Source organism: Solanum pennellii, chromosome 5 (genome assembly GCF_001406875.1).
Source record: "Solanum pennellii chromosome 5, SPENNV200".
NCBI classification, from domain to species: Eukaryota; Viridiplantae; Streptophyta; class Magnoliopsida; order Solanales; family Solanaceae; genus Solanum; species Solanum pennellii.
This window is the reverse complement of record NC_028641.1, coordinates 70,661,159-70,674,276: the sequence shown is the minus strand read 5'-3', so window position 1 is coordinate 70,674,276 and position 13,118 is coordinate 70,661,159. Positions and strand designations below refer to the sequence as shown.

Here is a 13,118-nt window from a genome sequence, read left to right as displayed (position 1 = left end):
CCAAATCTCTGATACCACTTGTCATGGGGCTATTTTCTCAACCTCGCGAGACAGCAAATGAATGCTTGCACAGCCCTTTAAATTCTCATTCCAAACAACCAAACGATTACCCAAAGGTGTATCAACAAGACAGCCAAAAACAGTCCACAAAAACAGCCAAGCAAGGGCCAAATCGGAAAGCTATGTTGGAAGGCAAATGCCAATTTTCAAATATGTATTTCTTCAAGTCTTTACAAGAGTAATCTGCCTAAAAACTCTATACAAGCCCCTTTTTAAATCTGTCAAAATGTTGGGAAGCAAAACCCAAAAAGAAAAGCTATAAAAGGAAACTTTACAAAAAGGTAGCAGACTTTTTTATTTCCAAAAGAGGAAACTGCTCGATCAGGTGTTATCCCATCCTTGGGGGACGTCCTTGTCTTGGCAAGGTGAGAATTAATTGCTTATCTTATCCTACAAGCAACCCCCAATGGTTGGTCTGAAGATTGGCATGTGTTCTTGACCCTTGGTCTGAAGATTGGCATATGTCCTTGACCATCCGTATTGTCATATGACTCGGCCACGTTAACGAAGGTGCTGAAATTGTTGGATTTTAATATAACGCCTTGCGGGGCGGTACAATTAACTCTATTAGCTTAGACAGGAAAAACGATTATATTAAAACAGTCTAACACTATTGGGGGCCATTTAGAGTGAAGTTCCAAAAATAAGAGGCTAATTTAGCGACTTTCTTTTGGGTACTGATCTAGTAATTGTGAGCTACTAAGTATTTCTTCCTCTTCACGTAATAGTATAAGCTAATTCAAATTAGTATTTTCACCATTTCTTCAATTGTAGGGCTTTCCAGTTGGATCGATGTTGTTGAAGATGGGAAATGCTTCGGTGGATATTAACCAACCCCACTCCATGGGCACCACCATAATCGGCGTTACTTACAATGGCGGTGTTGTACTTGCTGCTGACTCTCGCACCAGCACTGGTAACTCAAATCTCACTCATTCATCATTGTTCAGATTTTTTAAAAATTAATTTGTGTTTTTTTCTTCTTTCAGGAATGTATGTTGCGAATAGGGCTTCTAATAAGATCACTCAGCTCACTGATAATGTCTATGTTTGCCGCTCTGGATCAGTATGATATCATTTTTATTCCCTTGTGCATTTATATTTACATATATATTCAGGATGTATCTAAATGCCATATTGATCTCTTATTATCTGGTTTAAAAAGTTTGGGTTAAGTAACAGTTACCTGGGCATTAAGCTTTAGCAAATAGACCATGGTAATATGATTTTTGTTTATCATGTAACCGTAATTTAATTAGAATAAGCAGAATAGAGCTGATTCACAAAGTTATTTTTTATGCAACTGTACATTTAAACGGTCTTTAGGAAACAAACTATTTACCTCCATGAGGTAGTGATAAAGGTCTGTATCACACTCTACCCTTCCAGACCTCACTTAGTGGAATCTCACTGGGTATGTTGTTGTACATTTGGACGATCTATGAGTTAAATGTGTAATCATGCTTGGTTTGTGGTTCCTTTTATTGATTCTGGAGAAATATATTTTTTTGTTTTTTCCCTTTTTATTTGACAAGGAACTACTAACAAGGAGAAAAGATTTGCACCTCCTTGGGCTTCATCATGTATTCACTTTTCATATTTTTATCCCTCTTTAGTCTACATCTTGACTCGGCACTGGACGCTTAGTGACTCAACCACCATTATTTAACAAGTCATCTGATTTATGAAATACAAGTGTGAATCCTCTCTTTACACCAATAGCCAAATGAAACAAAAAGTATTTTAATACTCTTAACGTTGTTTTAGTATTCTACAATAATCTCATGTTTCTTCAATCCAAATAAGCCAAAATAGACACAACAATGATGTTCTCCAGGCTACCCGTCCACTCTTTGCCTGTCTTTTCTAGTCTCGAACTTGAATTGCTTCATCCACAGTCTTAGTGAAACCCATGAAATGTTGGACATAGCAAACCACAGTCCATATTTGTGAGGTAAAGCTATAATACAACCTGAGGTAGTTTTTGTCATCCCTGTACTTCTTAGATATGCAATTCATAACAATTTTTCTTTTCCTAAGATTTTTCCGCCACTAATTGTAAAAGTCACTCTTTTCTTGTTACCTTCTTATGCCTCTTTGTAGTAGCTCATATTAAATAGTCTTACCTAGAGTTATTTTCGGCCTTAACCCCCTTCATATCATCTTTTCCCCCCCCCCCCCCATACCCCTTTCAAGTAGATTTGTGGATTTTGGGATGGCATTCCTCAACCTTGTCCCATTACCCCTCTTGAATAATCCACCGTCCTATCCTCTTTACACTATCTATCATCAATAGCTAAGTCCCCACAAGCTTTTGAGTTGAATTCCTCACTGGTGCATTTGCTTTCATCTCCACTTCATGAGATTTCACTAGTTATGTAGTTGTTGTTGATGACACTAAAGCATTGAACTATTGTATGACTGTCCATTGTGTTGGCCAAACCCAGAAGTGTTGTTGATGCTCTAATTATCATACTTCACATCTGCCTACTCTAATGAATCAAGCATAAGACTGTGCTCATCTATAGACCAAAATTTCTAATCCTTAGTCCACAATGACCTTTTTGGTTGAGATAGAACTCCATTACCAACAATATTAGCTTCAGGGGCATAATTACACGTGAAATGAAACCTGTTGTTTGAACTTGATGGTTTAGAGAAAAATTTGGACAGTCTTAATGTACTGAGAAGTAAAAGTTCCTTGATGATTGATACTAAATCCTAGAAAGTGGAATTCTTTATGACTTATATACAATGTTCGCTTTTGCATGCAACATACTCCCAAACTTTTTCAGACTACGTTCGCTACTTCCTACACCAACACGCGTAAGGGTTCTTCCCTTGATTAGGATTTGTTCTTATCTTTTATATTGAAGTGCTTATTATGGTCACACCTTTTACAACTTGCAGCCCCTCAACCCCTCCGCCCAAAACTTCTTGTAATGGTGTCTGTTGTGTTCCTTTCTTTTGGCCTGGTTATAAGACGCAATAATAATTGTTAGCTTCTTCGTAGCTATCTTCTTTATTATAAAATTGGTTCTCACTTTTTTTGTATATTTTATTGATGTTTGAATCACATCCTCTATAACTAGGGACATGAATTGGCTCTCTTGTTTGTGTATATACTTTTGGAAGGAAGTATATGTATAGATTAGCAGTATTGTTTGTCGTCTTAGAATGCAAAGTTTTTTTTCTGGATAATCCAACTTAGTATGCGGAGTTAATTTAGGAACTTCTTATCTTGGGTCTTCTTGTAAATGCAGGATACAGCTGGGCCAGCCGGCTACTCTCAAGGTTGCTCCGAACCTTGCAAGGTTATTATCCTACAACAAGAAGGCTTACTCTGTAACCATTATACTCTTTATTAGTCTCGCCCATTAATATATATTGTTATTAGCTATTTTTCACTTGATTTTTCCTCTGTTACTTGTAATGCCAATATCTTTGCATTATAGCTTGAAATATTCTATCTCTTTAATTCCTCTCTAATACGAATAGATCAGGGTTGTGTACTCACGGGTCTCAACAAATAGTGATAACTGGTAACTGTGTTCTAGTAATTTTGTGCCATATTTCGTGCGCATCTTTGATGGTTCAATAAAATATGATGTCAGCCTTTCACCATCTAGTTGGACATTTTCCTTTATTACCGGCAATCTCTTTACCCATCTGATAGTAGTAAAAATTTGGCTAGTAGCTGCACTTTTTGTAAGATCAATATAACCCTGATACTTAGTATTGATTTGAATATCAAACTGTGATTATTTTCTAAACAGAGACGCAAAGCTTTAATAGAGGAAGTCTTCATATCTTACTCAGGAAATTAAGGTGAGTATTGAGTTGATCTCATTATATATGTTTTTTCCAGACTTATAAGTTATAACATCACTTTTGCTTTTGTGGTTTTATTTAGTGAACTTAAACCGTTAAATCATTATGAATTATTTCCTGGTAATTGTGCCACTATAATATATGTAGACATGTATGCAGTTTCACCACACATGCATTTTCTTTTTCCCTCTCATGGATATATTTATGCCAAATGAAGTAGTGCATAAATATCCAATCGGTATTTAAATTAATTAGCCCAAAAGATTTAAACAATAGCTTTTACAACTCTTGTTCACAAGCTTACATTGCTACTATGTTGTTATTATGTAAATACTTGCTAGGAATTTTGGGTGAACTTGTCTTTATTTGCACTCTGTTCTCATGTGCTGTTCTATTGATCCACCAAGTGTGTTCCAGAATCTTTAACTGTCAATAAAAAAGGGATGATTTTTAAGAAGTACGTCATCTGTTATATTTACTTGATAAAAATGATGGCTGGACTAGCTTGCGTGCACCTCGATTGTTCATCTGGGAACCTGCTGTCTCCCACCAACACAGTTACAGGGTAACTTTGCCTGCCAAGGCTTGGCATAGGCAGATGGGAAGAAATCGCCTTGTGCTTTTTTGTCGTAATTGAGATTTCAACATGGTCTCAAAGGTTTACACCCACTTCATTGACCACTAGGTTACATACGGTTGAGAATTAGAGACAACACACTTTTATTATTTAATTATATTTTCAACACATACTAACAACAACATACCCAACGGATTTCACAAGTGGATTTGGTGAGGGTGGGGTGTATGCATACCTTACACCTACCTAGTGTGAGGTAGAGAGGAATCACTAGCCTGTTACATCATAAATAATACACTACCTAGGTTAATTTATGATGTACCTTTTTATATTTATTTGATCCATTTCTCTCTGTATGTCCATGATAGGCTCCAAACAGGACTTATTGTTGGTGGTTGGGACAAATATGAAGGAGGAAAGATCTGTGGAATCCCTCTTGAAGGCGCAGCCTTGGAGCAGCCTTTTGCTATTGGAGGTTTGCTATTAATCTGTACTTCTTAGTCATCTCGTGCATGTATACTTCCAGAAATACTTGGCTTTTGAAGGTTCTTTTCAGATCACAGAAAATTTTTCCCCTATTCCTGAAACTATTTAAGCAGACTCTTCAGTAGCCCCATTTGGGGGGGATTGATCTCTGCAAAGAGCTGGAAACTGGAGAACACAACAAGATCCAACAGAAGTTAGAAGATGGAATTGGAAAGAGACAAGTAGATACTCCAGGCCATAGATCTCATTGCAGAGTTCAAGAAAACTAAACAAATAAACTGCTTGTTTTGGTTGCTGCATATAAATGGCTATGGGTGTATGAAAGAGAGACCGAGGCAGGGGTGGGGGTGCCCATCACTTTGCAGAGGAGATGAGGAGCTGCATTGTTGACTAGAAGAAGAATATGTAGAGTTAGATGAAACCAGATCACAAGAGTGACGGTAGTATATGTATGTTTCCAATAGGTTTCGATTTATCATCATTATAACTGGTGTTCTGGTTCAGTGAAACCCACGTTTCTCTTTTGAACGGGAGTGTAAAGTGCGTTTAGCTGTTTCTCGAGATGGATCTATTTGTAGAGGATTTTCCTAGAATTCGTTCTTGAACCCAAAAATATTCTTCACAGCCCTTGTCCTTTTCTTTTCTGGAATGAATAATGAGAATGGAAACAAATGAAAATGAATGAGAAAGAATACTTTGGAACTAAACTAAACCAAAATAAAAAGAACACCGAAACTAGACATGAGCTATAAGGTTCACGTATTTGGTTTTTAATAACCTATATGTGATTAATAGGTTATTTGGTTGGATTCTAGCTTTCTTGGATGATATGTTCTCCATACATTTTGGTGCTCTAGTGAAATTAAGATATGATGTCATAATTTTTGGTTGCTGTATATGACTATGGCAATCCCTCCTTCTGGGAAGATAAGAAGCTGATTTAACACCCTAGTGTCTTGTCTGAAATATTTTTAGAACGTTGCCCTTGGTGTTGCTTACTGAAGTATATTGAGAGCTGAACTTTAAAGCTGATAATTGGTTTAGTTGATTAGTTTCCCCTGCAAGATGCTCCAGGTGTTGCCAGTTGGCTAAACAATATTCTATTTATTGACTGTTACTTTCAGGATCGGGCTCTACTTATTTGTATGGTTTCTTTGACCAAGCATGGAAAGAGGGAATGACTCAAGAAGAATCTGAGGTTAGTTTCATGTATTTTGAATTTACAACCTGTCTAATTTGTACGACATTGTTGAACCATCAAGATGGCTTCATCTTCATAGCTATGTGTTTATCTTCATCTGTCATGATTTAGAGTTTATAATGCAAGTATTTATTGAAAAAGATGTACTTGTATAGAAGTAGAAAATTTCTTATTAATTTGGTACACAGCTTTCAAACCAATAAAATACTTCTGTTAGTAAAGAAGGGGCTGCATAGTTTGGTTCACAACAACCAACCACCTTGGTCATTGAATAAGATCTTGAACTTGCATCTTTCCTATGAGCTCTGCTATTTAATTAGGTAAAGTTTTCTGAAATTCTCCTCGATGGGATAGCTTTTTTGACTAGGCATAATCCGCTTCTTTGTGGGCATGATGATGCTCTGATCAATCATCGGTATTGGTATTGCTTCTCTATTCACTAATCTGCTTTAATGATAATTCTGAAGATTTTTAAGTTTGTTTCACCTTTTCTGCAGAAACTGGTGGTCAGTGCAATGTCTCTTGCCATTGCACGAGATGGTGCTAGCGATGGAGTTGTTCGGACTGTAACTGTGAGTTAATGAATCTGCTTTATGCTTGTTCAAGTGGCATGATATGATTCAATGAAATTTATTTGCTTGCTTAGCCTCTTTATAGCAAATTATTCAAGTTAAAATAGACAGTCTTCGCTTATAAGAAATAGAATAATGAATTTGCCTTCCCACCTATTCCTTTTATCAATTCGGAACCTTTGATAAACCTGTTGGTATTATTAGTTGTAGGCTTGTAGCATCAACTTCATGAAACTCTGCTTCTTAATTTACCTACATGTTTAGCACATTTCACTTTGTCTAAGAGCCCTTCATAATGCTTATATATAAACCTTGTAATTTTGGAGTTTGGACCAATTATCGATAGAAACAAGTGTTATGTTGTGAGCAACAAATTACTTGCACTCTAGGTTTTAAATAATTTTCTCTCTGATACGTGCTGTATTGCTCATTTGAAACTCCAACATAATTTCAGTTTTTGTTAGGATTGGTGGAGTCTGTAATTTTTTTACTGGCTATTGTTTTTGCTTTGGAATACTTTAATTTTATTATGGTGGTGTCCTGGATTTGCTTTGGAACACTGTAAGTATTATCTTCATCTTATTGATAGAGGGTTCTCATTTCTTATTTTATAAGCATGTCTGTTTGAACAATTTTGATAACCAGATTAACAAAGATGGAGCTACAAGAAAATTTTTATCCATGTGATTGCCTTCAACTTTGGCATGAAGAACTAGAGCCCGTGAACTCCCTGCTGGATGTTATGTCTGCATCAAGTCCTGTTCCAATGGTCAGTTGAAACTAGAGTGTCTTTGCCCCTATTAAAATGTTGTAGAATATTGTTAGCTGCTGCTTGCTATACACACACTCTTATCGCGTGTTCTGGATCATTTCTTACTTTTTCCCTTCCTTTTGTTCATCTGCAACTTTAGAACTCTTATCATGTCCTGGGGTCATTGTACTTGTCCCTTCTTTTAATCCTACCCTGCAATAGGTTAAACATAGTTCTAAATTCTGACTGTTTCTAGTCCATGTGATGTAAGATTCTGCATAATTCAGTTCTTCTTAAGAGTAGAGAAAATTTGGGTTAAGCATGTAGCCTACAGTGACCCATCAGAAAAAATTTATCAAAATAATTTTAATTTTCTTTTGTTTGACAGGTGTGTATGTACTTTTATTAGTTTTTGTTAGGTTGTTAAATAAATTATAGAAAATAAATAAATAAATTAAACTCAGTAGGTGTTGAGAGATTGAGTTCTAATTTATTAGGGGAACAGAACACTTGTATCCAAGAAAGGGAAAACATTTACTACCTCTTTACTTTCATACCACTACCTCTTGATATCATCAAAGTGTATATATACTCTGATGGTATNTATATATATACACACACACACACTTTGATGGCATCAAGGAAGAACAAACAATGTTTAAGTGAAAAGACTATAATATTATCAAAGTATATATATACTCCGATGGTATTAATGATGAAGAAGCAACGGCTCAGTGCATAGAGCAAGGGTAGTTCGGTAAATAGTTTGAGTCGTGGGTCCAATGAGGATAAATATATGGGAAATTTAGCTAACTAGTCAAAAAAATCAACTTATTTAGTAATAATATCCATACTTTAATAATATTAGTAAACATGTCAAAAATGTCATTATTTTAAAAATAAATAATTATTCTGATATTATTAATATTTTCTCCCTCATTATTTTACACCCTTTTTTCTCTCTCATAGATTACACATTTTCCTATATTTATGTAATTGGATAGGTATTAATGTCATTTTAATTTTTCTCTCTTTTTTCTTAAGCTTATCAATTTCTCTCTCTTACTTTCTTCCTAATCAAATCCCCAAATTTTTCTCTCTTTTCTTACTCTTCTTTTCAACTTCTCTCTCTAACATTTTTTCAGATCAATTCCACAGATTTTCGATTCAATATATTAATATTTTCTATTATTCTCAGTTAATTTCGTTGCAAGATTTGATTTGAAGATTAACATTGATTTGGGTATTATGTCTTTCAGATTCCTTATTTATTTACTTACTGATTTTAGTGTTTTTTTTAATATTTTTTGTTAGGGTTTCAGACTACATAATTCTCTCTTCAATGGACGTTTTCAAGAGAGTTACTAGAGGTATTGGACAAAATAATCAAAGTTCTTCCGATTTCCCATCATTTAATTTTTTTTCACTCAAGAATTAAACAACAATGTAGGTTCCGCTTCTAAATCTAAGGAGGATATACGATGGGAAAAAATATCTGAATTTATCGATGTGCAAAATCCCACACAAATTCATAACCATGAAGTTGAAGAAGACCAATTTGTTGGAGAAAAGGTTTTTTTTTTTTTGCATGTTCTGTGCTTGCATGTTTAGTTTAATTTGTTTAGTATTTTTAAGATTCAAAAAAATTCATGTTACAATTCGTTTGGAAGTGTATATGGAATTTTTATTATGTTATAGTTAGTATTTATTTTTGTATTCATATATTTATTGTATCTTGTGTTCTGTTTTTTTTTTTTGTGTGTGTGTGTGTGTTAGTTATGTCAATGTAACACATTATATGAGTTTGATTGTGTATATTTCATAGTTTTAATATTTTTTGTATTCATAGATTTGGAAGTGTATATTGAATTCTGTTGCTGTTTTAGTCAGTATGTATTTTTGTATTTCATTGTTTTATTGTATTTTGTATCCATAAATTTGGAATTGTATTTCATATATTTAATTCATTTTGTATTCTGTTTTTCTTTTGTGATAGTTATGTCAATGTACTACAGTTTATTTTTGTATTTCATAGTTTTATTATTTTTTGTATTCATAAATTTGAAAGTATATATTGAATTTTGATATTGTTTTAGTCAGTATGTATTTTTACAATTAATAATTGTATTCATTCAAAAATTATGTTGCATTGTTTCTGAATTTGACATTTTTTTCTAATTTGTATTTATTCTAAAGGTATGTCAACTAGTTATGCATTTTATTTAAGAATGAGTACACCAAATATTCAATTATTTCTTTCAATTTTATATTTCATTCACTTTTTCATCATACTAATTTTTTGTATTTTATATATTATTATACAAAATTCTAAATAAAAACTAGAATAAATAGAAATACAAATAAAATACATATTGAAATGAATACATACAAGATTTTTGAAGAAAAAAATAACTACATTGGGAAAAAATATATGAATACAAATATATTTCTTAAATGACTATATAGATACATTCGGCATACCTATTGGAATGAATACAAACTAATAAAAACTATAATAAATATAAATAGAATATATTGTGGAATGAATATAATTTTAAAAAGGTAAAAGTTCTGGAGAAAAAAAAAGAACAAAGTTTAAATTTTATTTGAAAATGTAACTGATGAGAAAAAAGTAAGTGATCCTTTCCTTTTTTTTTTTTTTGTGAAACATTCTCTCCCTTAATTTTCTCCCTTTTGTTATTAAATAAATTTTTTAAAATAAAAACAAATAATAAAAACATAAATAAGATAGATAACAAACTAAAATTTGACATTTTTACTAAATATTGACAGTGTTGCTAATGAGCCCTCTTAAATGTTAAAATATTGACATTTTAAAAAATTTCCCTAAATATATTGGGTTGAATTCAATTTGGATATTTACCTAATGAGTTGCCCTATTTTGGTCCAAGCCCAAACAAACAATCCACTTATTTAACTAAACTTGTTTTGATCCAAATGTAGTCTTTGGTCTTTTGATTACACATTTGACATTAGAGTTGGCAAAGAAAGGCATCATAGAATTAGTACATGCACATTAATTATTTTATGGGATCTTTAACAAACATAGATATCTGATAACTTAATCTATTAAAATTTGGATGGATAAGAAAAAATCACGTAATATTTTTGCTTTTGCTAAGAGTTTAAACTTACAACTTTATAATGATATAATTCCACTTTATTGACTATTTGGGCATACCTTTCTTGTGCCAATATAATATGACATTTCTCAGGCTAATAAAAATACTATTGATTGGGTTTAAGGTCTTATTTTGATAACCTACTTTTTAAGTCAAATGTTGTAATACTACGTTATGTAACATTGTCACTTTGAGTTTTATGATCTGTTACTTTTAACCGTTGTATTTAGACCAGCTTTTACATATCTCAATTAATTTCATGAGATATATGATATCTCCTGCCAGCAACATGTATTAGGTAACTCTATTCATCAAGGTTAGGCCAGATGAAAAAAATCGCCCTACTATTTCTACAAGTTGTCACGTTTCACTTTTTCGAAAGTCAAATTATATAAATTAGCCAATGTTTTAATTAAGAATTGTAATGTATACAATACACTTTTTTGTAGTTATTAAATTTTAATTTTAAAAAAATGAATTTATCTAATTTAAACTTTTAAAATCAGTCAAATTAATTTTTAAAAAGTGAAATGTGACAACTATTTTATAACAACGAGAGTAACATCTTTATACCTTTTTTTTTTCATCTTGAACTGTTATTTTGTATATTGGTATAGATAATGAATAACAATATCAAACTTTATGGTAGAAGATTAATATGGTGAGGCAAGATATAACATATGGAGCACTAAACTTTTTATATTATTAAAGATGAGAATTATTACTATTTTGATAATAGAAAAGTGAAGCATGCTAGGAATTTCACGCGTAATAATTTAGTTAGATGAATAAATTTTAAAAAAGACATAATTGCTTCTATCATTATTATTGTTAGTACTACTTATTAACCAAAAAAGCAGGATCAAATAATTTCAAAAATAAGTTTAATCACTTTACTAAATAATTTCATATAGTTGATTAATCTTTTGAGACATTTACTCTAAAAATAAAAAAATCTCACATGTTAAAAACTTGTGAGAAATATCATTTTAGTCGATAAGGATAAAATCTAGTCCATAATAATTATGATAAGGGTACATTTATTTTGTCATTGACAAAATATATATTTTTTTAAAAAAATTGAGATAGTTTCAAAGATCTTTTTAGAGGTTTTGCGCTATAGCACTCATCTCTTTCATAGTTTACGATATTACATCTATATTCTTTGCTTTAATATTTTTGTAATCATTCTTTTAACCGTTTTAAAATAAATACAAAATAATTATGATTTGATAAATTTATCTTTATATTAATATTTCATATTAATCCATATATTTAAAAAAGACTTATTTAACAAATACATAAGGATAAATCAATATTTCATATTAATCCATATATTAAAAAAAGACTTATTTAATAAATACTTAAGGATAAATCAATATGAAGAAATGAGTATACTTGTTTAGTAATATATATATATATTATAGTGTTAACTTATTTGTGTTGAGTTATTTTTAAAGTATTTATTAAATAACTTATGTTTTTAAAAATATGAAGAAATTAATATAAAATAGGATAAATTGTCAAGTCATAATTGATTTATATTTATTTTAAATAGATTTAAAGAATGGTTCTAAATTTCAAAGGAAGTTATGCATTATATCATAAATCATGAAGACAATGAGTATTATAGAGCAAATTTGAAAAGAGATTTCTAAAATTATTGTGAAAAATTTATAATTATGTATTCACAACCGACAATTATATTTCATTTTGCGTTACATAAAAAAGAACTTATATATATATAAAGTCATGGAAACGTTATGCGATTTCATAGAATATTATGTCAATTGCATTTGATTAAGATGCTGCCTAACTGATTTGATTTGATAGCATTTTCCAGGAATTTGCTCACTCATTCTTATCTCATTCAAACTTAATTTAATTAATTCTTAATATTGAGTTTTGTATCATTTAAATTTGATACTTTAATTCAAGGTAAAATCTATCTGTAAAACTGCTTTTGTTCCAAAGTCAAATGATTAAATTTTGCATCTCCTTTAATTTCTAATGTGATTTCTCAAATTTCTAAATAATACTTTAATAAATAACTGAATTTTTTTATTAATCTTTAATATCGTTAGTTTTGTCCTAAATAGCTTTACGAAGGAATGAATGAGTCGAATCGATTTGAAAATTGAAAAGATTTGTATGAAATTACGTTTTGCTATCATTTTGTGGAAATTTGTTAGGTATGAATATATACTACATACATGTGACTTGATTGGTGAAATTAAATGATATCTTTCTTTTAAAAAGTGTGTTTTTTTATCGATACTTATATAAAATATTTTATTGCTAATGAACAAGATAACTGAGAAATTGTCCATACGTAAAATTAGAATTATTGACATAGATCTTTTTCACCAAAAAGAAAGAAAATTATTTTCAGATAGAAGTGAAAGTGATGTGGGCTATTCAAGAATCAAAATTAATCTGCTTTATAGAAAAAAAAGATATAAATGAATTTCTATAAAATCATTTCATGAGATTCTAT

The 13,118-nt window shown here is 31.3% G+C and overlaps 1 pseudogene; it reads left to right on the top strand.

Annotated features, from left to right (window-relative positions):
- The first annotated feature begins 864 nt into the window (after positions 1–864).
- LOC107020166 lies at positions 865–7,505 on the top strand (annotated as a pseudogene).
- Positions 7,506–13,118: the final 5,613 nt, after the last annotated feature.